The 27,074-nt window shown below is 37.9% G+C and overlaps 2 non-coding genes across 2 annotated transcripts; one reads left to right on the forward strand and one right to left on the reverse strand.

Annotated features, from left to right (window-relative positions):
• Positions 1 to 3,190: 3,190 nt before the first annotated feature.
• Positions 3,191 to 3,294, forward strand: LOC112780166 (small nucleolar RNA R71). Its single transcript, XR_003191020.1, has one exon. It is a non-coding gene; the product is annotated as a small nucleolar RNA R71 (small nucleolar RNA).
• Positions 3,295 to 9,930: 6,636 nt separating this feature from the next.
• On the reverse strand, positions 9,931 to 10,034 carry LOC112780518 (small nucleolar RNA R71). The gene has a single exon (XR_003191349.1). It is a non-coding gene; the product is annotated as a small nucleolar RNA R71 (small nucleolar RNA).
• Positions 10,035 to 27,074: the final 17,040 nt, after the last annotated feature.

A 27,074-nucleotide genomic window follows, 5' to 3' on the forward strand; every position in this document is an offset into this window, starting at 1 on the left:
GCTTTCAAGTAAAATCAAGAGGAAAGATAGAAGAAGAATAATGAAAATTAGTATTTATCCATCAAATTACAACAGAGCTCCCTAACCCAATGAAAGGGGTTTAGTTGTTCATAGCTCTTGAAATTGAAAACAAAGATGGAGAATACATCATAAAACTAGAAATTGCAAAGAAAGTAAAATACAGAGAGTAGTTCTCTTTTTCCCAGCCTCCAGAGCTCCTTCTCAATTCAAAGCTACTCCTATATATACTACTCTTCTCAGCTTCTAGTGTGATTCTTCAAGTCTTGGGCCTTTGGATCTTGAGTTTGAAGCAATTCCTTTCTTTATTTGGGCTTGGCATTACTTGCAGAGAGAAAGTGCGAAGTGGGCGGAGACTTTAGTTCAGGACGTTAGGGGTGTTAATATTTAATGAGAATATAAGTTCGAGAACGTTAGTGACAACATTGTCACTAACGTTCCAATGCACCCCTTTGCCTCACGTTAAAACCCACGTTAACTAGGTTAACGTGGCTTTTAACGTTGCCTTGTTAACCTTCGAGAACGTTAGTGACACTCAACATTGTCACTAACGTTCCAGTGTGCCCCTTCTTGCTTCACGTTAAAGCCCACGTTAACTAGGTTAACGTGGCTTCTAACGTGGCCCTTGCCATCCTTTGAGAACGTTAGTGACATTCAACATTGTCACTAACGTTCCAATGTGCCCCTAGGTCTCACGTTAGAGTCCACGTTAACTAGGTTAACGTGGCTTCTAACGTGGCCATCCTTAGCCATCCCAACGTTAGTGACAATGTTGAGTGTCACTAACGTTGTCTCATCCTTCATTCATCATCGTTAGCTTCCACGTTAACCAAGTTAACGTGGAAGTTAACGTGACTCTTGGGGGTTGTGTGGTTGCTTCAACGTTAGTGACAATGTTGAGTGTCACTAACGTTGTCGACAACTCTTCATCCCTTACGTTAGTTCCCACGTTAACCAAGTTAACGTGGGAGTTAACGTGGTACTTTGCATCATAGGCCAACGTTAGTGACAATGTTGAGTGTCACTAACGTTGGCTTCTCTTCCCCCCTTAACGTTAGAGGCCACGTTAACTAGGTTAACGTGGCTTCTAACGTGGCCACTTATGAGTAATTCCCAACGTTAGTGACAATGTTAAGTGTCACTAACGTTGGCTCAACTTCTCTTCTCCACGTTAGAGTTCACGTTAACTTAGTTAACGTGACTCTCTAACGTGGGCATTGATGGCTTTTTGAGAGTGTTATTGGCAATCACTTTTCTCATTAACCTTGCAAGTTACCTCCCCTTTTCTTGCTTCCTTTTGGTCCTGAAATCAAGCAATAAAGTGCATCAAAGCTCTAGTCCAAGTCATGAGTAATGCAACATAATATTTGTCACTAAACTTATGCAAAATCCTCATGAAATTATGTAAAATGCACAATGTATGCTTGAATCAATGCATAGGTGAATATCTACCCAAAACTAGCTTATTTCTTAAAGAAATGCATGAAACTAACCTAAAAACAGTAAAGAAAAGGTCAGTGAAACTGACCAAGATGCCCTGGCATCACCCAACACCAAACTTAGAAGTTGAGTGTGGGGGCTTTGTTTGACTCTGTATTGAGAGAAGCTTTTCATGCTTCTTTTCCATGGTTACAGAAGAAGGTCCTTGAGCCTTAAACACAAGGTAGTCCTCATTCAATTGAAGTACTAGCTCTCCTCTGTCCACATCAATCACAGCTCTTGCTGTGGCTAGGAAGGGTCTTCCAAGGATAATGGATTCATCTTCATCCTTTCCAGTGTCTAGGATTATGAAATCAGTAGGGATGTAAAAGCCTTCAACCTTCACTAAAACATCATCTACAAGTCCATAAGCCTGTTTCCTTGAATTATCTGCCATCTCTAGTGAGATTCTTGTAGCTTACACCTCAAAGATCCCTAGTTTTTTCATTACAGAGAGGGGCATGAGGTTTATCCCTGACCCCAGTTCACACAGAGCCTTCTCAAAGGTCATGGTGCCTATGGTACAAGGTATTAAGAACTTTCCAGGATCCTGTTTCTTCTGAGGTAATTTCAGTTGAACCAAATCATTCAGTTCATTGATAAGCAATGGGGGTTTATTGATGAGCAATGGGGGTTCATCCTCCCAAGTCTCACTACCAAATAACTTGGCATTCAGCTTCATGATTGCTCCCAGATATTGAACAACTTGCTCTTCAGTAATATTTTCATCTTCTTCAGAGGAAGAATATTCAATAGACCTCATTAATGGCAACAGGAGGTTCAGTGGAATCTCTATGGTCTCTATATCAGCCTCAGATTCCTTTGGTTCCTCAATGGGAACTCCTTAGTGGCCAGTAGACGTCCATTGAGGCTTTTCTCAGTGGAAATCACTGCCTTTCCTTCCTCACTAGGTTCAGCCATGTTGGTTATATTTATGGCCTTGCACTCTCTTTTTGGATTCTCTTCTGTATTGCTTGGGGGAGTACTAGGAGGAGTTTCAGTCACTCTTTTACTCAGTTGACCCACTTGTGCCTCCAAATTTCTAATGGAGGACCTTGCTTCAGTCATGAAACTGAGAGCGGTCTTAGATAGATCAGAGACTACAGTTGCTAAGTCAGAGTTGCTCTGCTTAGAATTCTCTATCTGTTGCTGAGAAGATGATGGAAAAGGTTTGCTATTGCCAAACCTATTTCTTCCACCATTATTATTATTGAAGCCTTGATTAGGCTTCTGCTGATCCTTCCGTGAGAGATTAGGATGATTCCTCCATGAAGAATTATAGGTGTTTCCATAGTATTCTCCCATGTAATTCACCTCTTCCATTCCAGGATTCTCAGGATCATAAGCTTCTCCTTCATGGCAGGCTTCCTTAGTACTAACGGATACAGCTTGCATTCCAGTCAGACTTTGAGAAATCATATTGACTTGCCGAGTCAATATTTTATTCTGAGCCAATATTGCATTCAGAGTATCAATCTCAAGAACTCCTTTCTTCTGAGTTGTCCCATTATTTTCAGGATTCCTTTCAGAAGTGTACATGAACTGGTTATTTGCAACCATTTCAATGAGTTCCTGGGCTTCTGTAGGCGTCTTCTTCAGATGAAGAGATCCACCAGCAGAGTGATCCAATGACATCTTGGATAATTAAGATAGACCATCATAGAATATACATATGATGCTCCATTTTAAAAACATGTCAGAAGGACACCTTCTGATCAATTACTTGTATCTTTCCCAAGCTTCATAGAAGGATTCACCTTCCTTCTGTCTGAAGCTTTGGACTTCCACTCTAAGCTTGCTCAACTTTTGAGGTGGAAAGAATTTGGCCAAGAAAGCATTGACCAACTTTTCCCAAGAGTTCAGGCTATCTTTAGGTTGTGAGTCCAACCATGTCCTAGCTTTGTCTCTTACAGCAAAGGGAAAAGGCATAAGTCTGTAGACCTCAGGATTAACCTCATTGGTCTTAACAGTGTCACAGATTTGCAAGAATTCAGCTAAGAACTGATGAGGATCTTCCAATGGAAGTCCATGAAACTTGCAATTCTGCTGTATTAGAGAAACTAATTGAGGCTTAAGCTCAAAGTTGTTTGTACCAATTGCAGGAATTGAGATGCTCATTCCACAGAAGTCAGAAGAGGGTGCAATAAAGTCACCAAGCATCTTCCTTGCATCTCCACCATTGTTGTTAGGTTTGGCTATCTCTTCGTCTTTTTCAAAAAATTCTGTCAGGTCCTCTCCGGAGTGTTGTGCTTTAGCTTCTCTTAGCTTACTCTTTAGAGTCCTTTCAGGTTCAGGATCAGCTTCAACAAGAATGTTCTTATCCTTGCTCCTGCTCTTATGAAAAAGAAGAGAACAGAAAAGAATAGGAATCCTCTATGTCACAGTATAGAGATTCCTTTATGTGAGTAGAAGATTAGAAGAGTAGAATGAAGAAGAGAGAAGATGAAGAATTCGAACACAGAGAGGGAGAGAGGGTTCGAATTATAAGAAGAAGAGAAGTGTTAGTAAATAAATAGATAAATAGAAAGAGATGAGAGACAGAGAGAGAATTCGAATTTTAAATTAAAATAAAAGGAAAATATTTTTGTTTTTATTTTAATTATTGGTTAGTATTCAAAATTTTAAAAAGAGAAGTAAAATGAAATTAATTGAAAATTAAATAAATTGATTTCTTAAAAAGATTTTTGAAAAAGTGGTTAGTGATTTTCGAAAATTGGAGAGAGAAAAGTAGTTAGGTGGTTTTGAAAAAGATATGATTGAAATAGAAAACTTTAAAATCAAACAAAAAGTCAAGTAGTTAATTGAAGAAGATTTGAAAATCAATTTTGAAAAGATAGGAAGTTAGAAAAGGATTTTGAAATTAAAATTTGAAAAAGATATGATTGAAATTAAAAAGATTTGAATTGGAAATTAGAAAGATTTGATTTTTGAAATTAAAGTTGATTACTTGACTAACAAGAAACTAATAGATATGATTCTAGAATTTAAAGATTAATCCTTTCTTAATAGGCAAGTAACAACTTGAAAAAATTTTGAATTAAAATATTAAATGTTAACATTAATTATGGAATAAAAGTAAGAAAAAGATTTTGAAAATCAAATTTTTTAAGTTTTCGAAAAAGATAGAAATTTTAAATTGAAATTTTGACTTGACTAATCAAGAAACAACTAAATTTTAAAACTTTATGAATAAATCAATTCAAAATTTCGAAAATTATGAGTGAAATAAGGGAAAGATATTTTTTTTATTTTTGAATTTTAATGAGGAGAGAGGAAAACAACAAAAAGACACAAGACATAAGAAATTAAGATCAAAACAAAAATTGCATGCATGAACACTTTGAATGTCAAGATGAACACCAAGACAACTTTGAAGATCATGATGAACATCAAGAACATATTTTTGAAAATTTTTAAGAAAAGAAAGACATGCAAGACACCAAACTTAGAAATTTTCAAACTTTAGACACTAATAATCCAAGAATGCATATGAAAAACAAGAAAAGAATCAAAACAAGAAAATGAAAAGATCAAATAAGGAAAATTATCAAGAACAGTTTGAAGATCAATGAAGAACACATGATGAATTTTTGAAAATTTTAAGAAAATTAAAAAAGATGCAATTGACACCAAACTTAAAGTTTGACACTAGACTCAAACAAGAAACATAAAATATTATTGGTTTTATGATTTTATTAATTTTTTTGTATTTTTTGAAAAAAAATTTTGGAAAAAGAAAAATAGGAATTTCAAAATTTTTAATAAGAATTCCAGGAATCATGCAATGTTAGCCTAAAGCTTCGGTCCAATAATTTAGACATGGCTAAATAGCCAGCCAAGCTTTATGTGAAAGCTTCGGTCCAAAAGATTAGACATGGCCAAATGGCCAGCCAAGCTTCAGCAGGGCATTACATACAACAGCCAAATTGATGGGAATCAAAAGGCTCTTGCAAAGATAAGTAGAAACCTCGATCCAAATAATTAGACATGGCTTAACAGCCAACCAGGATTCAACATATCTCATGAAACTCTAGAATTCATTCTTAAAAACTCTGAAGAACAAAATATTTTATTTATTTTTTTTTTAAAATTTTTTTCGAAAATTAAAATACAAATAAAAGAAAGATTAAACATAAAATAAAATTACCTAATCTAAGCAACAAGATGAACCGTCAGTTGTCCAAACTCGAACAATCCCCGGCAACGGCGCCAAAAACATGGTACGTGAATTGTTTGTTCCCCGGCAACGGCGCCAAAAACTTGGTGCGCGTGACGTGATCTCAACACTTCTTCACAACTCAGCGTAACTGACCAGCAAGTGCACTGGGTCGTCTAAGTAACACCTTACGTGAGTAAGGGTCGATCCCACGGAGATTGTCAGCTTGAAGCAAGCTATGGTCATCCTTGTAAATCTCAGTCAGGAAGATTCAACTGGTTATGAGGTTTTGATAATTAAAATAGAAATAAAATAGAAAATAAAATAGAGATACTTATGTAGTTCATTGGTGGGAATTTCAGATAAGCGTCTAGAGATGCTTTGTTGCTTCTGAACTTCTGCTTTCCTACTGCCTTCTTCCAACCATGCATTACCTCCTTCCATGGCAAGCTGTATGATCCTCTCAGATGAAAATAAATCCATATGCACTGTCACCGCATGGCTAATTGATGAGCGGATAATTTGTACGCTTTTTGGCAGGGTTTTTACATAGTTTTTAGTATGATTTGATTAGTTTTTAGTATATTTTTGTTAGTTTTTAAATAAAAAACACATTTATGAACTTTACTATGATTTTGTGTGTTTTTCTATGATTTTAGGTAATTTCTGGCTGAAATTGAGGGACTTGAGCAAAAATCAGATTCAGAGGTTGAAGAAGGACTGCAGATGCTGTTGGATTCTGACCTTCCTGCACTCAAAGTGGATTTTCTGGAGCTACAGAAGTCCAAATGGCACGCTCTCAATTGCGTTGGAAAGTAGACATTCAGGGCTTTCCAACAATATATAATAGTTCATACTTTGCCCGAGTTTAGATGACGCAAACTGGCGTTCAATGCCAGCTCTCTGCCCTATTCTGAAGTTAAACGCCAGAAACAGGTTGCAAAGCAGAGTTAAACGCCAGAAACAGGTTACAAACTGGCGTTTAACTCCAAGAAAGACTTCTGCACGTGAAAGCTTCAATGCTCAGCCCAAGTACACACCAAGTGGACCCTGAAGTGAATTTCTGCATCATTTACTCATTTCTGTAACCCTAGTAACTAGTTTAGTATAAATAGAACTTTTTACTATCATGTTAAGAGTCTGATCTTTGATTAGTCTTATGCTATCTTAGACCTTTATGGGGGCTGGCCACTCGGCCATGTCTACCCTATTTTCACTTATGTATTTTCAACGGTAGAGTTTCTACACACCATAGATTAAGGTGTGGAGCTCTGTCGTTCCTCATGAATTAATGCAAAGTACTACTGTTTTTCTATTCAATTCAAGCCTATTTCTTTTCTAATACATCCATTCGCACACAAGAACATGATGAATGTGATGATTACGTGACGCTCATCACCATTCTCACTTATGAACGTGTGCCTGACAAACACTTCTGTTCTACATGCAAACAAGCTTGAATGTGTATCTCTTAGCCTTCTGATCGTGAGATCAGAGTCTTCGTGGTATAGGCTAGAACTATTGGCGGCCATTCGTGAGATCCGGAAAGTCTAAACCTTGTCTGTGGTATTCCGAGTAGGATCTGGGAAGGGATGGCTACGATGAGCTTCAAACTCGCGAGTGCTGGGCATAGTGACAGACGCAAAAGGATTACTGAATCCTATTCCAGTATGATCGAGAACCGACAGATGATTAGCCGTGCGGTGACAGCGCATTTTGGACCATTTTCACTAAGAGGACGGGAAGTAGCCATTGACAATGGTGATGCCCTACATAAAGCTTGCCATGGAAAGGAGTATGAAGGATTGGATGAAGACAGTAGGAAAGCAGAGGTTCAGAAGGAACAAAAGCATCTCCATACGCTTATCTGAAATTCTCACCAATGAATTACATAAGTATCTCTATCTTTATTTTACGTTTTATTTATCTTTTAATTATTAAAATTCTATAACCATTTGAATCCACCTGACTGAGATTTACAAGGTGACCATAGCTTGCTTCAAGCCGACAATCTCCGTAGGATCAACCCTTACTCACGTAAGGTTTATTACTTGGACGACCCAGTGCACTTGCTGGTTAGTTATGCGAAGTTGTGACAAAAAACTAAGATTATGAACGTACGTATTAAGTTTTTAGCGCCGTTATCAAGGAATGAACGATCACGATTTTGTGCACCAGGTTTTTGGCGCCGTTGCCGGGGATTGTTTGAGTTTGGACAACTGACGGTTCATCTTGTTGCTCAGATTAGGTAATTTTATTTTATTTTTAAGCTTTTTATTTCCTATTTTCGAAAATAAAAAAAAAATTTCTTCTTTTTCGTTTTTCCCAAAATAATTTTCTAAAAAAACCAAAAAAATTAACAAAATCATAAAATCAAAAATAATTTGATGTTTCTTGTTTGAGTCTAGTGTCTAATTGTAAGTTTGGTGTCAATTGCATGCTTTTAACTTTTCTTAAATTTTCGAAGAACACATGCATTGAGTTTCTTTCTTGTTCTTCATAATCTTCAAGGTGTTCTTGATGAATTGCTTTGTTTGATCTTTGCATTTTTATGTTTTGTGTCTTTTCTTGTTTTTCATATGCATTTTAGAATCATAAGTGTCTATAGAGTAAAAATTTCTAAGTTTGGTGTCTTGCATGTTTTTCTTTTCTTAAAAATTTTTAAAAATAAGTTCTTGGTGTTCATCTTGACATTCAAAGTGTTCTTGGTGTTCATCTTGACATTCAAAGTGTTCTTGCATGCATCATGTGTTTTGATTCATAATTTTCATATTTTGAGTCTTTTGGTTGTTTTTCTCTTTCTTCATTAAAAATTCAAAAAATAAAAAAAAATATCTTTCCCTTATTTTCTCATAAATTTTCAAAAATTTGACTTGACTTTTTCAAAACTTTTTAAAATTTAATTGTTTCTTATGAGTCAAATCAAATTTTCAATTTAAAAATTCTATATTTTTCAAATATTTTTCAAAAATCAAATCTTTTTCATTTTTTTTCTTTCATAATTTCGAAATTTTCAAAAATTTATTTTCAAAATCTTTTTCTTATTTCTATTTCATATTTTCGAAATTAATGCTAACAATTAATGTGATTGATTCAAAAATTTTAAGTTTGTTACTTGCCTAGTAAGAAAGGTTCAATCTTTAAATTTTAAAATCATATCTTTTTGTTTCTTGTTAGTCAAGTAATCAACTTTAATTTCAAAAATCAAATCTTTTTAAATTTCTTTTTCAAATCTTTTTCAAAATAAATGTCAATCACATCTTTTTCAAAATCAATTTCAAAATCTTTTCTACCCTCTTATCTTTTCAAATTGATTTTCAAATCTTTCTCAAATTAATCCTATCTTTTTTTTTCAATCATATCTTTTTCAAAACTACCTAACTAATTCTCTATTTAATTTTTGAAAATCACCTTCCTCTTTTTTAAAATTCCTTTTTAATTAACTAATTGTTTTAAAATTTAATTTTAATTTAATTTAATTTTCTTTTTAAAACTTTCAAATTTTCACTTTAATTTTAAATTAAAAATAAAAATATTTTTTTAATTTATTTAATTTTCGAATTCTCCTCCCTCTCATCTCCTTCTAATTATTTATTTATCTACTAACACTTCTCTTCTTCTTAAAAATCCGAACCCTCTCCTTCCTGCTATGTTCGAATTCTTTTTCTTCTCTTCGACTCACATAAAGGAACCTCTCTACTGTGGCAAAGAGGATCCCTATTATTTTCTATTTTCTTATTTTTCATATGAGCAGGAACAAGGATAAGAACACTCTTGTTGAAGCTGATCCTGAACCTGAAAGGACTCTGAAGAGGAAGCTAAGGGAAGCTAAAGCACAACTCTTTGGAGAAAATCTAACAGAAATTTTTGAAAAAGAAGGAGACATGGCCGAAAATAATAACAATGCAAGGAAGATGCTTGGTGACTTTACTGCACTAAATTCCAATTTACATGGAAGAAGCATCTCAATCCCTGCCATTGGAGCAAACAATTTTGAGCTAAAGCCTCAATTAGTTTCTCTAATGCAACAGAACTGCAAGTTTCATGGACTTCCATCAGAAGATCCTTTTCAGTTCTTAACTAACTTCTTGCAGATCTGTGATACTGTTAAGACCAATGGGGTTGACTCCGAGGTCTACAGGCTTATGCTTTTCCCGTTTGCTGTAAGAGACATAGCTAGAATATGGTTGGACTCTCAACCTAAAGATAGCCTGAACTCTTGGGATAAGCTGGTCACGGCTTTCTTAGCCAAGTTCTTTCCTCTTCAAAAGCTTAGCAAGCTTAGAGTGGATGTTCAAACCTTCAAACAGAAAGAAGGTGAATCCCTCTATGAAGCTTGGGAGAGATACAAGAAACTGACCAAGAAGTGTCCTTCTGACATACTTTCAGAATGGACCATCCTGGATATATTCTATGATGGTCTGTCTGAATTATCAAAGATTTTATTGGACCATTCTGCAGGTGGATCCATTCACCTAAAGAAAACTCTTGTAGAAGCTCAGGAACTCATTGACATGGTTGCAAATAACTAGTTCATGTACACTTCTGAAAGGAATCCTGTGAGTAATGGGATGCCTCAGAGGAAGGGAGTTCTTTAAATTGATACTCTGAATGCCATATTGGCTCAGAACAAAATATTGAATCAGCAAGTCAATATGATTTCTCAGAGTCTGAATGGATTGGAAGCTGCATCCAACAGTACTCAAGAGGCATCTTCTGAAGAAGAAGCTTATGATCCTAAGAACCCTGCAATAGCAGAGGTGAATTACATGGGAAAACCCTATGGAAATACCTATAATCCCTCATGGAGAAATCATCCAAATTTCTTATGGAAGGATCAACAAAAGCCTCAACAAGGCTTTAATACTGGTGGAAGAAACAGGTTTAGCAATAGCAAGCCTTTTCCATCATCCACTCAGCAACAGACAGAGAATTCTGAGCAGAATCCATCTAGCTTAGCAAATATAGTCTCTGATCTATCTAAGGCCACTCTAAGTTTCATGAATGAAACAAGGTCCTCAATTAGAAATTTGGAGGCACAAGTGGGCCAGCTGAGTAAAAGAGTCACTGAAACTCCTCCTAGTACTCTCCCAGGCAATACAGAAGAGAATCCAAAAAGAGAGTGCAAGGCCATTACCTTACTTAGTGTGGCCGAACCCAGAGAGGAGGAGAAGGACGTGAATCCTAGTGAGGAAGACCTCCTGGAACGCTCAGTGACCAATAAGGAGTTTCCCTTTGTGGAAAGGAATTTGAGGCTCATCTAGAGACCATAGAAATTCCATTGAACCTCCTTTTTCCCTTCATGAGCTCTGATGAGTATTCATCCTCTGAAGAGGATGAAGACATTACTGAAGAGCAAGTTGCTGAATACCTTGGTGCAATCATGAAGCTGAATGCCAAATTATTTGGTAATGAGACTTGGGAGGATGAACCTCCATTGCTCATCAAGGAACTAAATGCCTTGGTTCAGCAAACTCTACCTCAAAAGAAACAAGATCCTAGTAAATTCTTAATTCCCTGTAACATAGGAACCATGACCTTTGAGAAGGCTCTATGTGACCTGGGGTCAGGAATAAACTTAATGCCACTCTCTGTAGTGGAGAAACTTGGGATCTTTGAGGTGCAAGCTGCCAGAATCTCATTAGAGATGGTAGACAGCTCAAGAAAACAGGCTTATGGACTAGTAGAGGACATGCTAGTAAAGGTTGAAGGCCTTTACATCCCTGCTGATTTCATAATCCTAGACACTGGGAAGGATGAGGATGAATCCATCATCCTTGGAAGACCCTTCCTAGCCACAGCAAGAGTTGTGTTTAATGTGGACAGAGGAGAATTGGTCCTTCAACTGAATGAGGACAAGCTTGTGTTTAAGACTCAAGGATCTCCTTCTATAACCATGGAGAGGAAGCATGATAAGAAACAACTAAATTTTTAAAAGCTTCTCTCACTGCAGAGTCAACCAAAGCCCCCACAGTCAAACTCTAAGTTTGGTGTTGGGAGGACACAACCAAACTCTAAGTTTGGTGTTGAACCCCCACATTCAAACTCTAAGTTTGGTGTAGGGAGGTTCCAACAAAGCTCTGAACATCTGTGAGGCTCCATGAGAGCTCACTGTCAAGCGATTAACATTAAAGAAGCACTTGTGGGGAGGCAACCCAATGTTATTTAATTATATCTATTTATTTTCTATTGCTATTTTATGTTTTTTTTAGGTTGATGATCATGTGGAGTCACAAAAAACTACTGAAAAATAAAAAACAGAATGAAAAACAACTTTAAAAATAGCTCACCCTGGAGGAAGAACTTACTGGCATTTAAATGCCAGTAAGAAGCATCAAACTGGCATTTCACGCCAGAAAGAAGCATCAAGCTGGCGTTAAACGCCAGAAACAAGCACTAGACTGGCGTTAACGCCAGAACAGAGCATGGAAGTGGCGTTTAACGCCAGAAACTGGCTACATTTGGGCGTTTAACGCCAAAAATAGGTAGCAGTATGGCGTTAAACGCCAGTATTGCATACTAACGGCGTTTTACATGCCTAATTCGAGCAGGGATGTTAAGTCCTTGACCCCACTGGATCTGTGGACCCACAGGATCCCTTCAGGATCTGTGGATCCCACAGGATCCCCACCTCTTCTTCTCTCCCCTTCAGACTTTTTCATAACTCTCTTCAACAAATACCCTTCACCAATCACCTCAATCACTCTTTTCCATCACCTCTTCACCACTCACATCCATCCTCTTGATGACAAGTCATCTTAGCCTAGTTTCACTAGCCTTTTTCTTTGTTTTTATTAGGTTTTATGCACTTTCTTGCATTCTAAGTAAGTAATTTGGAATGAAAATGCATGACTTCTTTAAATCAAACAACCACCATGTAATTGATGCTAAATCATGAGGTTTAAGCTAAATTTAATTGATATTTAATTGATTTATAAACCTTGTTAAATTTGTGATACTTTGATTGGTTGAATTGATTACTTGTAGGTGAAGAAAGAAGAAAATAAGAAAAGCGTGGCTTAAGAAGCGTGCCCAAGGAAAGAAAAAGCGTGGCAAAAATCAAAGAAAAGTGAAAGCTAAGTTGAGAAAGCAAACTTAGCTTTACAAGGACAAATGGGAGAAGGCAAGGCACCAAGCTCAGTTCAATTAGTTAACTGAGCACTAAAGAAAGCAAGGAAACATCATAAGGCTCAGTTCACTAAGTGAACTTTATCGGGGGCTTCTCAAAATTAATTCAAGATGAAATTCCAAGGGAGGAAGCCATCAAGTTTCGAACTCATGAACTCAAGGAAGGCAAGGAACGCTCCTTGCAAGGAAAATCAAGAAGAAATGGCCAAAATGCTTCCTCCAATGTTCGAACATGGAACCTCACGCTACCAAGCTTGCAAGGAAAATAAGCCAAAATTTGCCAAAAAGCATTCACCAAGACTTAAACCTTGCACCTAAAGGATGACAAGAAGGCGCTACTCCAAGGAGGCAAGGGCACTCAGTTTTTTTACTTAACTGAGCGCTACATTATATTGCTAGGCATAAGGAAAATTGACTCCACAAAATGCATTCACTAGGATTCGAACTTGGGAGCCTCTCACTTGCAAGGAAGGAGCGCTACTCTTGGTGAAAGGAAAATGAGCCAAGATGGCTCCCCCAAGGTTCGAACCTGGAGCTTCCTTGTACAAGCACTCCTTACACTCCACTCCTCCAAGGAAAACAAACTCTCATTTGCTTCCACTAAGAGTTGAACCTGGGACCTTGGAGTGCAAATCTAAGCGCTACACAAGGGGAGCTCAGTTGGTTTTTCCAACTGAGCACTACCTCTCCATTCTCCCCACACCATGACACGGCCCAAGCAACAAATTGGCGCAACAAGGAGCAAGCATGAGCGTGCACTTGACACAGCCAAGATGCCATGGAGCGCACAACTTTGACACACCTAGAGCTCAGTTCAAATTTCCAACTGAGCTCTAGTGTCACGCATTCAACCAAGGCTGGGACATGCACCATACTTGACACGGGCAGCACACTTGAGTGCTCAGTTGGTTTTTCCAACTGAGCTTGCCCCTGGGAGGTGAAATATTGGGCTGAAAATTGAATTAAAACTCCAACTTAATTCATTTCTTCACCAAATCAAAAGCCCATCCAAATTAAAAAATCCAAGAATAGAAAGTGTATAAATAGGAGCTAGTTTGATGTAATTAGGACCGCTAGACTTTACTTTGAATTTTTCCTTTAAATTTTCATTTTCTTTTTGAGTTTCTATTTTGAATTTAGATCTTAGAGAATTGGGAAGGAGAATTGATCTCTCTTCTTCCTTGTTCTTGCTTGAGCACTCTTTACTTTTCTTGCTTTTGATCTTGGGTGAAGAATTGAAGAACTTCTGTTTCAATCTCACCTTGAGATCTCTTGTTTACTTTCTCTGCATAATTGAATTTGAATTTCTGTTTACTGCAACTTCTCTTATTCTTCTTCTACACTTTCTGCATTTTACTTTTCTACATTTCTTTTGCAATTGTTCTTGTTAGATCAAGGAAGGATTTGAGATCTAGACTTGTTATCTAGTCTCTTCCACTCCTGAGATCTTCAACCACTTTTAAATTGCTGCAAATTAAGCATTGCTCACTTCCTTTTTTGAATTTTCAAAGCATTTTTACTTTTCTGTTGAGATCTAGTTCAATTCAATTACTCCTCTACTCTTCTGTTTATTGCAATTTACCTTTGCTTGTTTAAATTCTGCAATCCCAATTCCCAATTCCTTTTACAATTCAAGCAATTTACATTTCTTGCACTTTAAGATTCAGCCATTTACCTTTCTTGCAATCTAAGTTTCTGTAATTTACCTTACTTGTTCTTTAAGATTCAGCACATTTACTTTCTTGCTCTTTCATTTAATGTAATTTTCCCCTTCTCCCTTTACATTTCAAGCAATTTAGTTTCTGCAAATTACAAAACACTCAACCAATACTTGATTCGCTTGACTAAATCAACCACTAAACTAAAATTGCTCAATCCTTCAATCCCTGTGGGATCGACCTCACTCATGTGAGTTATTATTACTTGATGCGACCCGGTACACTTGCGGTGAGTTTTGTGTTGGATCGTTTTCCACACATCAAGTTTTTGGCGCCGTTGCCGGGGATTGATTAGATTGACAATGATTAAGTAAGGTGGTGGTCTAGATTAAGCACTTTTTCTTTATCTTTTTACTAAGCATACTAACTGTTTGAATTTTTGCTTAAGCTAACACTAACTTCACTCTAGCAATAGAGTGTTTAATTCTGGTTCTTGGTTCTGTGTTTATGTCAGGAGAAAAAAGCGATGAATCCACACCTTTTGATCCTGAAACACTTTGGGGGTTGAGAAGAGAACCAAGAAATGGAGGAAAATCCAACAAATCCACAAGTGGGAGTGGCCAACGACAATGGTCAGCCCCAAAGGAGAGTATTGGCTTCATATACATTTGCTAATCCAAGGCATTGTGGGAGTAGCATCCTTACCCCAAATGTCGATACAAATAACTTTGAATTGAAGCCCCAACTCATCACCTTGGTGCAAAACAACTATTCTTATGCAAGAGGACCACTTGAGGATCCAAACCAACACTTGTCTACTTTCTTGAAGATTTGTGACACTGTCAAAACCAATGGTATGCACCCTAACAATTACAAGCTACTGCTATTTCCATTTTCTCTTAGAGACAAAGCCACTCAATGGTTGGAATCCTTCCCAAGAGACAGCATCAACAATTGGGATGATCTAATAACCAAGTTCCTTGCCAAGTTTTACCCACCTCAAAGAGTTATTAGATTGAAGACTGAAGTACAAACATTCACACAAATGGATGTTGAACCCTTGTATGAGGCATGGAAACGATACAAAGCTCTAATCAGGAAGTGCCCACCTGGAATGTTCAGTGAGTGGGACAGATTGCAGAATTTCTATGAAGGCATGACATTGAAATTTCAAGAGGCTTTGGATTATTCAGCAGGAGGCTCTTTGTAACTCATGAAAACTGCAGAGGAAGCCCAAAATCTCATTGATATGGTGGCCAACAACCAGTATTTCTTTGCTCACCAAAGGCAACGCCAACCATCACAAAGGAAAGGAGTGATGGAGTTGGAACGAGTGGACTCAATCCTAGCTCAAAACGAAATGATGCAGCAGTAAATTCAATAACAATTTGAGCAAATGGCCAAGATAATTGACAATCTTCAAGTTGCAGCAGTCAACACAAGCCAACCATCAACCACATGGGGGCAAAATGAAGAAACTCAAGAAGATCAGCAGCAGGAACAACCTCAATATGTGTACAACCAAAGCTCCAGCCAAAATGAAGTCTATGGTGACACTTACAATCCATCCTGGAAGAACCATCCAAACATAAGATGGGGAAATAACCACACTCAAAACCAGCAACCATGGCAAAGAAATTCAAACCAAAACAACTCAAGAAACAACCAAAACCACAACCAGCAAAACACTAACCCCAATCCATATAGAAAACCCCAAAACAACCACCCAAATTCTAGCTACTATCCACCCAATAACCAAACCACTAACCAAAACACCTACCATCAACCTTCAACATCTCACAACCAGCCACAAGCGTCACAAGACACTCAAAAAATATCCACTTTGGAGATATTAATGGAAAAGATGATGAAGCACCAAGACATAATGATGGAGAAACTCATGAAAAATCAAGAGATGGCAAGACAAGATCAGGAAGTAGCAAGGAAAGATCAAGCCATAATAAGTAAAAACCAAGAAGCTTCAATAAAAAACCAAGAAGCTTCAATCAGAAATCTTGAGAGGCATATGGAATAAATGGCTAAACGAATTACAGAGATGGGTGAGAAGCAATCAAATGCATCCCCTAGTGCCACTCAAGACCACCCAAGGGACAAAAGAAAAGCTACAAAGTGGGAGGAGTGCAAAGCAATCATAGTGGGAAGTGAGAAGGAAGCAATCAATCAGGAAGAACACAACAGACAAGTTCCACAAGAAGAGACAGAAGAGAGAAGTGAAGAGAATAGAAAGACCGAGAATGCAAAAAGCTCAAAGAGAGATAAGAACATCCTTGAAACAAAGCTACAAGAGAAGAAGGAAGGGGTGAAGCCAGATGTCCCCAAACTTCCGTACCCTCAGAGGTTCAAAAAAGAAAACGAGGATAAGCATTACTCAAAGTTCCTGGACATATTCAAGACACTCAGCATCAATATTCCTTTCTTAGAAGCACTTGAACAGATGCCATTATATGCCAAATTTATGAAAGAAGTGCTAACAAAGAAAAGACCCTTGAAGGAAGGACAGATTGTTGAAATGACAATGGAGTGTAGTGCTATTCTCCAAAGTGGTCTACCAGAGAAGAAGGATGATCCTGGAAGGTTTTATATACCTTGTACCATAGGAGACATAACTATTGAGAAATCATTCTGTGACCTTGGTGCAAGCATAAACTTGATGCCTCTATCTCTTATGAGGAAGCTTCAAATTTTTGAACTGAAACCCACTCGAATAGCTCTTCAAATGGCTGACAAGTCCATTCAGCAAGCACTTGGAGTTGTAGAGAATGTGCTGGTAAAAGTGGGGAAATTTCTTCTCCCAGCTGATTTTGTCATCCTGGATATGGAGGAAGACCCTAACACTCCCATCATCCTGGGGAGGCCTTTCCTGGCTACGGGCAGAGCATTGATAGATGTTGAAAAAGGGGAATTGTTGCTGAGAGTGCATGATGAGCACCTAGCATTCCATGTTTTTAAAACCCTGCATGAGCCCACTCAAGAAGAAGATTGTATGGAGGATAAAGCCAGGGATCAAAGCTTGAAGGAGGTACTCAATGAGTTAGCTCCAAGACTTCTAAATCCATGCTTGAAAGTAGTAGAGATGGTGCAGCAAACCAAAGAAATCAAGAAGGAACTAGATCCAAAACCTCAAGATGAGAAATTCAACATCTCAGATAAGGAACCACCAAGGCAGGGAGTATCTTTTGAGAAAGAAAAGAAGAAGAGGCCAAGAGGGTGGAGAAACAAGAAGATCCCTACTGAAGGCTTTTCACCAGGGGATAAAGTGATGTTAAACACCCAACCAATGAAGGTGTCTCCACAATTATCTGAGTACTACACTGTGAACCGGATCCTTTCACTTGAACACCTAGAGATCATCAAAGAAGAGACCGGAAGGAAGTTCACAGTAAGAGGAGAAAAGCTAAGGCACTATGATTTTCAGCCTCCATGATCAAAGAACAAGATGTCAAGCTAGTGACATTAAAAGAGCGCTTGTTGGGAGGCAACCCAACCTGAGGTAGTTTTCTTTTAATAGCTATTTTAATAAAAAGGTTAATTAGTTTATCTATATTGCAAGGAGCTAAGTTTGGTGTTGCACACCAAAACAATCTAAGGGAGAATGAAGGATTCTAAGTTTGGTGTTCCACCAAAATCTCATCATAAAATATATTCTCACCTTCTGCATAATACTAGCTGCAAGCAATTAGATGAACCAATTAATCAAATTGCTGTTCTCTAATCTTTGATTTTATAACCTTTAGCAAAGACAAAAGAATTCATGAATGGTTAACTTGTTGCATCGGAGACATTGGCAAGGAATTAAGTTTGGTGTTCCCACACCAAAATAAGTTTGAACGTCGTGCTCAATTCTTGCACACTAACCAGTTGCCTAAGGGCTTGGGGAACAAGCAACTTTCAATATCTTTTGTAGGAAGTCATTCAATCTCTTGGAGGAAAAGGTACATCATCATGGACAGAGGGAGGACATGGAATCTAACACTGATAATGACACAGAGGAAACAAATAGACTCCAAGAGGTTGTATTGTTCTCTGACTGATTCTAGTTCAACTATGTTAATTGAAAGTGCAAATATCCCCTGTTAATTAGTGTCTTCTTAGATTCATTTACTGTCTGCAAGTTTGTTTGTTTTCATGCTGTTATGGCTTGCTAGTCTAAGTGCTTGATTCACTTTCATCTTACTTGAATTATATGCTTTGTTCCTCATGCTTGAATAAAAGAAAAATAACTGTGAAATAGAGAAAGAGTAAAAGTTTGGTATGATATGAGACAAAATAAGATTATGTGGTGGTATGTGCTGGTTCATTAGTTGATTTATAAATAAGGCTGAATGCAGGCATGACTTTGTGATATGAACTTGAGTTACATTTCATGAGACTTTGCAAATGAAAAAAAGTCCAAAATAAAAGAAAGAAAATACAAGAGAAATAAGCAAAAAGAAATACACAAGGCTGGGCACCAATGGCTACAAATTTGGATAAATTCCTGTGATGCTCTTGTACAAAGATAAGCTTGGATAACTAGGTTCTAAGGGGTGCTTCATCACCCGGCAACTTGAGTTAACTAACCCGGAATTGCCAAGTGAAAGTCCACCATCAAGAGCTACTTTGAGACAAAGCATTTAGTAACCCAAAGAGGTGCTGGGCATCAATTTCCAAAGAACAAACAGAGATGAACAAAACAAGCTAAATGCCTGTGATGTGTGTGTGCTAAGGAGAGGCTTGAGCAAGTAAGCCCATAGGGGTGTTTCAACACCTAGCATCTTGAACCAACTGGGGCGGGAATGCTGGCTGAAAGCTTACTCTAAAAAGCTGCCTTACAACATAGCATTAAGCCTCAGCCAAGAAAGAGAGCAAAAAAAAAAAAAAAAAAAAACCCAGGGACCAAGCAATAACAAGTTTCATTTTTTTGTGTAATTCAAGTAAGGATCCAAAGGGATGTTGATGTCTCAGCCACAGAATAAAAATCACTAAGATACCATTCATAAAAACCCCATTTACCAGTATTCAATGTCTTCCAATAAAAGGCTTATACACTTCTCTGCTTCTAGTAATTTTCTTTATGTTTTACTGCTTGCTTGGGGACAAGCAAGTTTTAAGTTTGGTTTTGTGATGACAAGTCATCTTAGCCTAGTTTCACTAGCCTTTTTCTTTGTTTTTATTAGGTTTTATGCACTTTCTTGCATTCTAAGTAAGTAATTTGGAATGAAAATGCATGACTTCTTTAAATCAAACAACCACCATGTAATTGATGCTAAATCATGAGGTTTAAGCTAAATTTAATTGATAATTAATTGATTTATAAACCTTGTGAAATTTGTGATACTTTGATTGGTTGAATTGATTACTTGTAGGTGAAGAAAGAAGAAAATAAGAAAAGCGTGGCTTAAGAAGCGTGCCCAAGGAAATAAAAAGCGTGGCAAAAATCAAAGAAGAGTGAAAGCTAAGTTGAGAAAGCAAACTGAGCTTCACAAGGACAAATGGGAGAAAGCAAGGCACCAAGCTCAGTTCAATTAGTTAACTGAGCACTAAAGAAAGCAAGGAAACAACATAAGGCTCAGTTCACTAAGTGAGCTTTATCGGGGGCTTCTCAAAATTAATTCAAGATGAAATTCCAAGGGAGCAAGCCATCAAGTTTCGAACTCATGAACTCAAGGAAGGCAAGAAACGCTCCTTGCAAGGAAAATCAAGAAGAAATGGCCAAAATGCTTCCTCCAAGGTTCGAACATGGAACCTCACGCTACCAAGCTTGCAAGGAAAATAAGCCAAAATTTGCCAAAAAGCATTCACCAAGACTTGAACCTTGCACCTAAAGGATGACAAGAAGGCGCTACTCCAAGGAGGCAAGGGCACTCAATTTTTTTACTTAACTGAGCGCTACATTATATTGCTAGGCATAAGGAAAATTGACTCCACAAAATGCATTCACTAGGATTCGAACTTGGGAGCCTCTGACTTGCAAGGAAGGAGCGCTACTCTTGGTGAAAGGAAAATGAGCCAAGATGGCTCCCCCAAGGTTCGAACCTGGAGCTTCCTTGTACAAGCACTCCTTACACTCCACTCCTCCAAGGAAAATAAACTCTCATTTGCTTCCACCAAGAGTTGAACCTAGGACCTTGGAGTGCAAATCTAAGCGCTACACAAGGGGAGCTCAGTTGGTTTTTCCAACTGAGCACTACCTCTCCATTCTCCCCACACCATGACACGGCCCAAGCAACAAATTGGCGCAACAAGGAGCAAGCATGAGCGTGCACTTGACACAGCCAAGATGCCATGGAGCGCACAACTTTGACACACCTAGAGCTCAGTTCAAATTTCCAACTGAGCTCTAGTGTCACGCATTCAACCAAGGCTGGGACACGCACCATACTTGACACGGGCAGCACACTTGAGTGCTCAGTTGGTTTTTCCAACTGAGCTTGCCCCTGGGAGGTGAAATATTGGGCTGAAAATTGAATTAAAACTCCAACTTAATTCATTTCTTCACCAAATCAAAAGCCCATCCAAATTCAAAAATCCAAGAATAGAAAGTGTATAAATAGGAGCTAGTTTGATGTAATTAGGACCGCTAGACTTTACTTTGAATTTTTCCTTTAAATTTTCATTTTCTTTTTGAGTTTCTATTTTGAATTTAGATCTTAGAGAATTGGGAAGGAGAATTGATCTCTCTTCTTCCTTGTTGTTGCTTGAGCACTCTTTACTTTTCTTGCTTTTGATCTTGGGTGAAGAATTGAAGAACTTCTGTTTCAATCTCACCTTGAGATCTCTTGTTTACTTTCTCTGCATAATTGAATTTAAATTTCTGTTTACTGCATCTTCTCTTATTCTTCTTCTACACTTTCTGCATTTTACTTTTCTACATTTCTTTTGCAATTGTTCTTGTTAGATCATGGAAGGATTTGAGATCTAGACTTGTTATCTAGTCTCTTCCACTCCTGAGATCTTCAACCACTTTTAAATTGCTGCAAATTAAGCATTGCTCACTTCCTATTTTTGAATTTTCAAAGAATTTTTACTTTTCTGTTGAGATCTAGTTCAATTCAATTACTCCTCTACTCTTCTGTTTATTGCAATTTACCTTTGCTTGTTTAAATTCTGCAATCCCAATTCCCAATTCCTTTTACAATTCAAGCAATTTATATTTCTTGCACTTTAAGATTCAGCCATTTACCTTTCTTACAATCTAAGTTTCTGTAATTTACCTTACTTATTCTTTAAGATTCAGCACATTTACTTTCCAGCTCTTTCATTTACTGCAATTTTCCCCTTCTTCCTTTACATTTCAAGCAATTTAGTTTCTGCAAATTACAAACCACTCAACCAATACTTGATTCGCTTGACTAAATCAACCACTAAACTAAAATTGCTCAATCCTTCAATTCCTGTGGGATCGACCTCACTCATGTGAGTTATTATTACTTGATGCGACCCGGTACACTTGCCGGTGAGTTTTGTGTTGGATCGTTTTCCACACATCACCTCTCTTCCCCAAAAACCCCACCCTTGGCCGAACCCACCACACACCTCCATCTCCTCTATTTCTTCTCCTTCTCCTCCTTTCCTCCTTCTTTTGCTCGAGGACGAGCAAACATTTTAAGTTTGGTGTGGAAAAAGCATTGCTTTTTTTTTTTTTTCTATAACCACTAATGTTTCAAGGGATGCACTTCCCTTCATAAAATTATTGGGTGCAAATCAACACCTCCCTAGGAGAATTAAGCTCTAACATGGGACAACTAAGGATGGAACACCAAGATCACTCCATCATCCTTTATGAGATTAGAGAAGATCAAAGAGCTATGAGGGAGGAGCAACAAACACAAGAAAGAGACATAGAGAAGCTCAAAAGCACCATTGGTTCTTCAAGAAGAGGAAGTCGCCACCCTCACTAAGGTGGACCCGTTCCTTAATCTCCTTGTTCTTATTTTTTTTGTTTTTCGTTTACTATGCTTTATGTTTTATTTATATTTGTGTCTTTACTATATGATCATTAGTGTTTAAGTGTCTATGTCTTAAAGCTATGAATGTCCTATGAATCCATCACCTCTCTTAAATGAAAAATGTTTTAATTACAAAAGAACAAGAAGTACATGGTTTCGAATTCATCCTTGAAACTAGTTTAATTATTTTGATGTGGTGACAAAACTTTTTGTTTTCTGAATGAATGCTTGAACAGTGCATATATCTTTTGATATTGTTGTTTATGAATGTTAAATATGTTGGCTCTTGAAAGAATGATGAAAAGGAGACATGTTATTTGATAATCTAAAAAATCATAAAAATGATTCTTGAAGCAAAAAAAAGTAGTGAATACAAAATCTTACGAAAAAAAAAGAGAAGAAAAAATGGCGAAAAAAAATAAAGAAAAAGAAAAAGCAAGCAGAAAAAGCCAAAAGCTCTTTAAACCAAAAGGCAAGAGCAAAAAGCCAATAGCCCTTAAAACCAAAAGGCAAGGGTAATAAAAAGGATCCAAGGCTTTGAGCATCAGTGGATAGGAGGGCCTAAAGGAATAAAATCCGTCCTAAGTGGCTAAACCAAGCTGTCCCTAACCATGTGCTTGTGGCGTGAAGGTGTCAAGCGAAAACTTGAGACTGAGCGGTTAAAGTCGAGGTCTAAAGCAAAAGAAGAGTGTGATTAAGAACCCTGGACACCTCTAATTGGGGACTCTAGCAAAGCTGTGTCACAATCTGAAAAGGTTCACCCAATTATGTGTCTATGGCATTTATTTATCCGGTGGTAATACTGGAAAACAAAGTGCTTAGGGACACGGCCAAGACTCATAAAGTAGCTATGTTCAAGAATTATCATACCGAACTAGGAGAATCAATAACACTATCTGAATTCTGAGTTCCTATAGATGCCAATCATTCTGAACCTCAATGGATAAAGTTAGATGGCAAAACTATTCAAGAGACAAAAAGCTACTAGTCCCGCTCATCTGATTGGAGCTAAGTTTCATTGATATTTTGGAATTTATAGTATATTTTCTTCTTTTTATCCTATTTGATTTTCAGTTGCTTGGGGACAAGTAACAATTTAAGTTTGGTGTTGTGATGAGCGGATAATTTATACGCTTTTTGGCAGTGTTTTTACATAGTTTTTAGTATGATTTGATTAGTTTTTAGTATATTTTTATTAGTTTTTAAATAAAAATCACATTTCTGGACTTTACTATGAGTTTGTGTATTTTTCTGTGATTTCAGCTAATTTCCGGCTGAAATTGAGGGACTTGAGCAAAAATCAGATTCAGAGGTTGAAGAAGGACTGCAGATGCTGTTGTATTCTGACCTCCCTGCACTCGAAGTAGATTTTCTTGAGCTACAAAAGTCCAAATTGTGCGCTCTCAATTGCGTTGGAAAGTAGACATCTAGGGCTTTCCATCAATATATAATAGTTCATACTTTGCCCGAGTTTAGACGACGGAAACTGGCGTTTATCTCCAGCTCTCTGCCCTATTCTGGAGTTAAACGCCAGAAACAGGTTACAAACTGGCGTTTAACTCCAAAAAAGACCTCTGCACGTGAAAGCTTCAATGCTCAGCCCAAGCACACACCAAGTGGGCCCAGAAGTGAATTTCTGCATCATTTACTCATTTCTGTAACCCTAGTAAGTAGTTTAGTATAAATAGAACTTTTTACTATCATGTTAAGAGTCTAATCTTTGATTAGTCTTATGCTATCTTAGACCTTTATGGGGACTGGCCACTCGGCCATGTCTACCCTATTTTCACTTATGTATTTTCAACAGTGGAGTTTCTACACACCATAGATTAAGGTGTGGAGCTCTGTCGTTCCTCATGAATTAATGCAAAGTACTACTGTTTTTCTATTCAATTCAAGCCTATTTCTTCTCTAATATATCCATTCGCACACAAGAACATGATGAATGTGATGATTATGTGATGCTCATCACCATTCTCACTTATGAACGCGTGCCTGACAAATACTTCTATTTTACATGCAAACAAGCTTGAATGTGTATCTCTTAGCCTTCTGATCGTGAGATCAGAGTCTTCGTGGTATAGGCTAGAACTATTGGCGGCCATTCTTGAGATCCGGAAAGTCTAAACCTTGTCTGTGGTATTTCGAGTAGGATCTGGGAATGGATGGCTATGACGAGCTTCAAACTCGCGAGTGTTGGGCGTAGTGACAGACGCAAAAGGATTTCTGAATCCTATTCCAGTATGATCGAGAACCGATAGATGATTAGCCGTGCGGTGACAGCGCATTTTGGACCATTTTCACTGAGAGGACGGGAAGTAGCCGTTGACAACGATGATGCCCTACATAAAGCTTGCCATGGAAAGGAGTATGAAGGATTGGATGAAGACAGTAGGAAAGCAGAGGTTCAGAAGGAACAAAAGCATCTCCATATGCTTATCTGAAATTCTCACCAATGAATTAGATATGTATCTCTATCTTTATTTTACGTTTTATTTATCTTTTAATTATTAAAACTCTATAACCATTTGAATCCGCCTGACTGAGATTTACAAGGTGACCATAGCTTGCTTCAAGCCGACAATCTCCGTGGGATCGACCCTTACTCACGTAAGATTTATTACTTGGACGACCCAGTGCACTTGCTGGTTAGTTGTGCGAAGTTATGACAAAGAACTAAGATTATGAACGTGTGTATTAAGTTTTTAGCGCCATTATCAAGGAATGAACGATCACGATTTCGTGCACCACTAATCATCTGTCGGTTCCCGCTAGCGTTGAAATAGGACCATTGTTGTTTTGCACACTGTCACTGCGCCCAACATTCCCAAGTTTGAAGCTCGTCACAGTCATCCCTTCCCAGATCCTACTCGGAATACTACAGACAAGGTTTAGAATTTTCGGATCTAAGGAATGCTGCCAATGGTTCTAGCCTATACCACAAAGATACTAATCTCATGGACTCGGTCCGTGTATTAGATATCCAAGAGAGTATACTCCCGCTGTCGTCCAATGACTCCGTTAAACATCATGTAGATCGCTTTGTGGTTGTCAGGCACGCGATCTTGGCTAAGCGAGTAAAGAAGATTGGGTGATTGTCACGGGTCACCCCTTTATTCTGACTTAACTGAATTAAGAACAAGAGTATATCTTGGAGAAGAAGTAGGCGTGAATTGAAGGAAAAACAGTAGTAATTGTATTAATTCATGAAGAACGGCAGAGCTCCACACCTTAATTTATGGGGTGTAGAAACTCCACCGTAGAAAATACATAAGTGAAAAAGGTCTAGGCATGGCCGTGAGGCCAGCCTCCAAACATGAACATACAAGTTCCAAAATGATCAAAAGATCAAAAGTGATCCAAAGATATAAAATAAATCACTAAAAGTAGTTTTTATACTAAACTAGTAACTAAGGTTTACAGAAAATGAGTAACTAAGTGCAGATAGTGTAGAAATCCACTTCCGGGGCCCACTTGGTGTGTTCTTGGGCTGAGCATTGAAGCTTTTTTGTGCTTAGGCTGTTCCTAGAGTTAAACGCCAGCTTTGGAGCCAGTTTGGGCGTTTAACTCCAATTCTGGTGCCAGTTTTGGCGTTTTACGCCAAGATGTTTTAGGCTGACTATGAACGCCAGTTTGGGCCATCAAATCTCGGGCAAAGTATGGATTATTATATATTTCTGGAAAGCCCAGGATGTCTACTTTCCAACGCAATTGAGAGCATGCCAATTAGGTTTTTGTAGCTCCAGAAAATCCACTTCGAGTGCAGGGAGGTCAGAATCCAACAACATCTGCAGTCTTTTTTTAGCCTCTGAATCAAATTTTTGCTCAGGTCCCTCAATTTCAACCAGACAATACCTGAAATCACAGAAAAATACACAAACTCATAGTAAAGTCCAGAAATGTGATTTTTGAATAAAAACTAATAAAAATATAATAAAAAGTAATTAAAACATACTAAAAACTATGTATAAACAATGCCAAAAAGGGTATAAATTATCCGCTCATCAAGCGTTCAGTTTATGATTTGAGCATTGCGTTCATTTTTTTAATGCTACACTCATTGGCCTAGGCTGGCCCCTTGGTGTGCATCCCTCGTGCCAATTTTGGTGTGCAATGTGCCTCCTCTAGCGCTCCCTTTTTTAGCGCTGCGCTCTCCTATTGAGTGCTCTCTCTTGGTGCGCAATTGCTGAGCGCTATGCTTGCTTCTTTGAGCACTACCTATGCTTGCCTCCAGGGTGAAAGTCACGCAAAAGGTGACTTTGTGAGCGCCAAGTTCACTTTTTGAGCGCTGTCTAGCGCTCCCTTGGTTGAGCGCTTCTCCTAGCGCTCCTTTGGTGCGGATGGCAAGGAGCTTTGCCTCCAAGCTTGAAAGGCCCAAAAAAGGTAAGAAAGTGAATAATGCTCGCGGATCAGATGTTGGTATAGAATTTCTCAGTAAGATCCCGTCGTAAGTATAGCTTTAACCAACAAAAATCCGCGAGTTAAATTTCGAAGGAATTGGTTGTCACAAGTTCAACCCCAATAAAAGTAACCAAAGTATTCAAACCTCGGGTCGTCTCACAAGGAATGGGCAAACATGTGCATCAACATTGGTTAGAATTCTGGGGTTGTAAATCATGAGCAAGAAATTAAACTGGGAATCTTAACAAGCAAGAAATCTTGGAGTGCAAGAAACTAATTCAAACA

The sequence above is a fragment of the Arachis hypogaea genome, chromosome 19 (assembly GCF_003086295.3).
Source record: "Arachis hypogaea cultivar Tifrunner chromosome 19, arahy.Tifrunner.gnm2.J5K5, whole genome shotgun sequence".
Taxonomy (NCBI): Eukaryota; Viridiplantae; Streptophyta; class Magnoliopsida; order Fabales; family Fabaceae; genus Arachis; species Arachis hypogaea.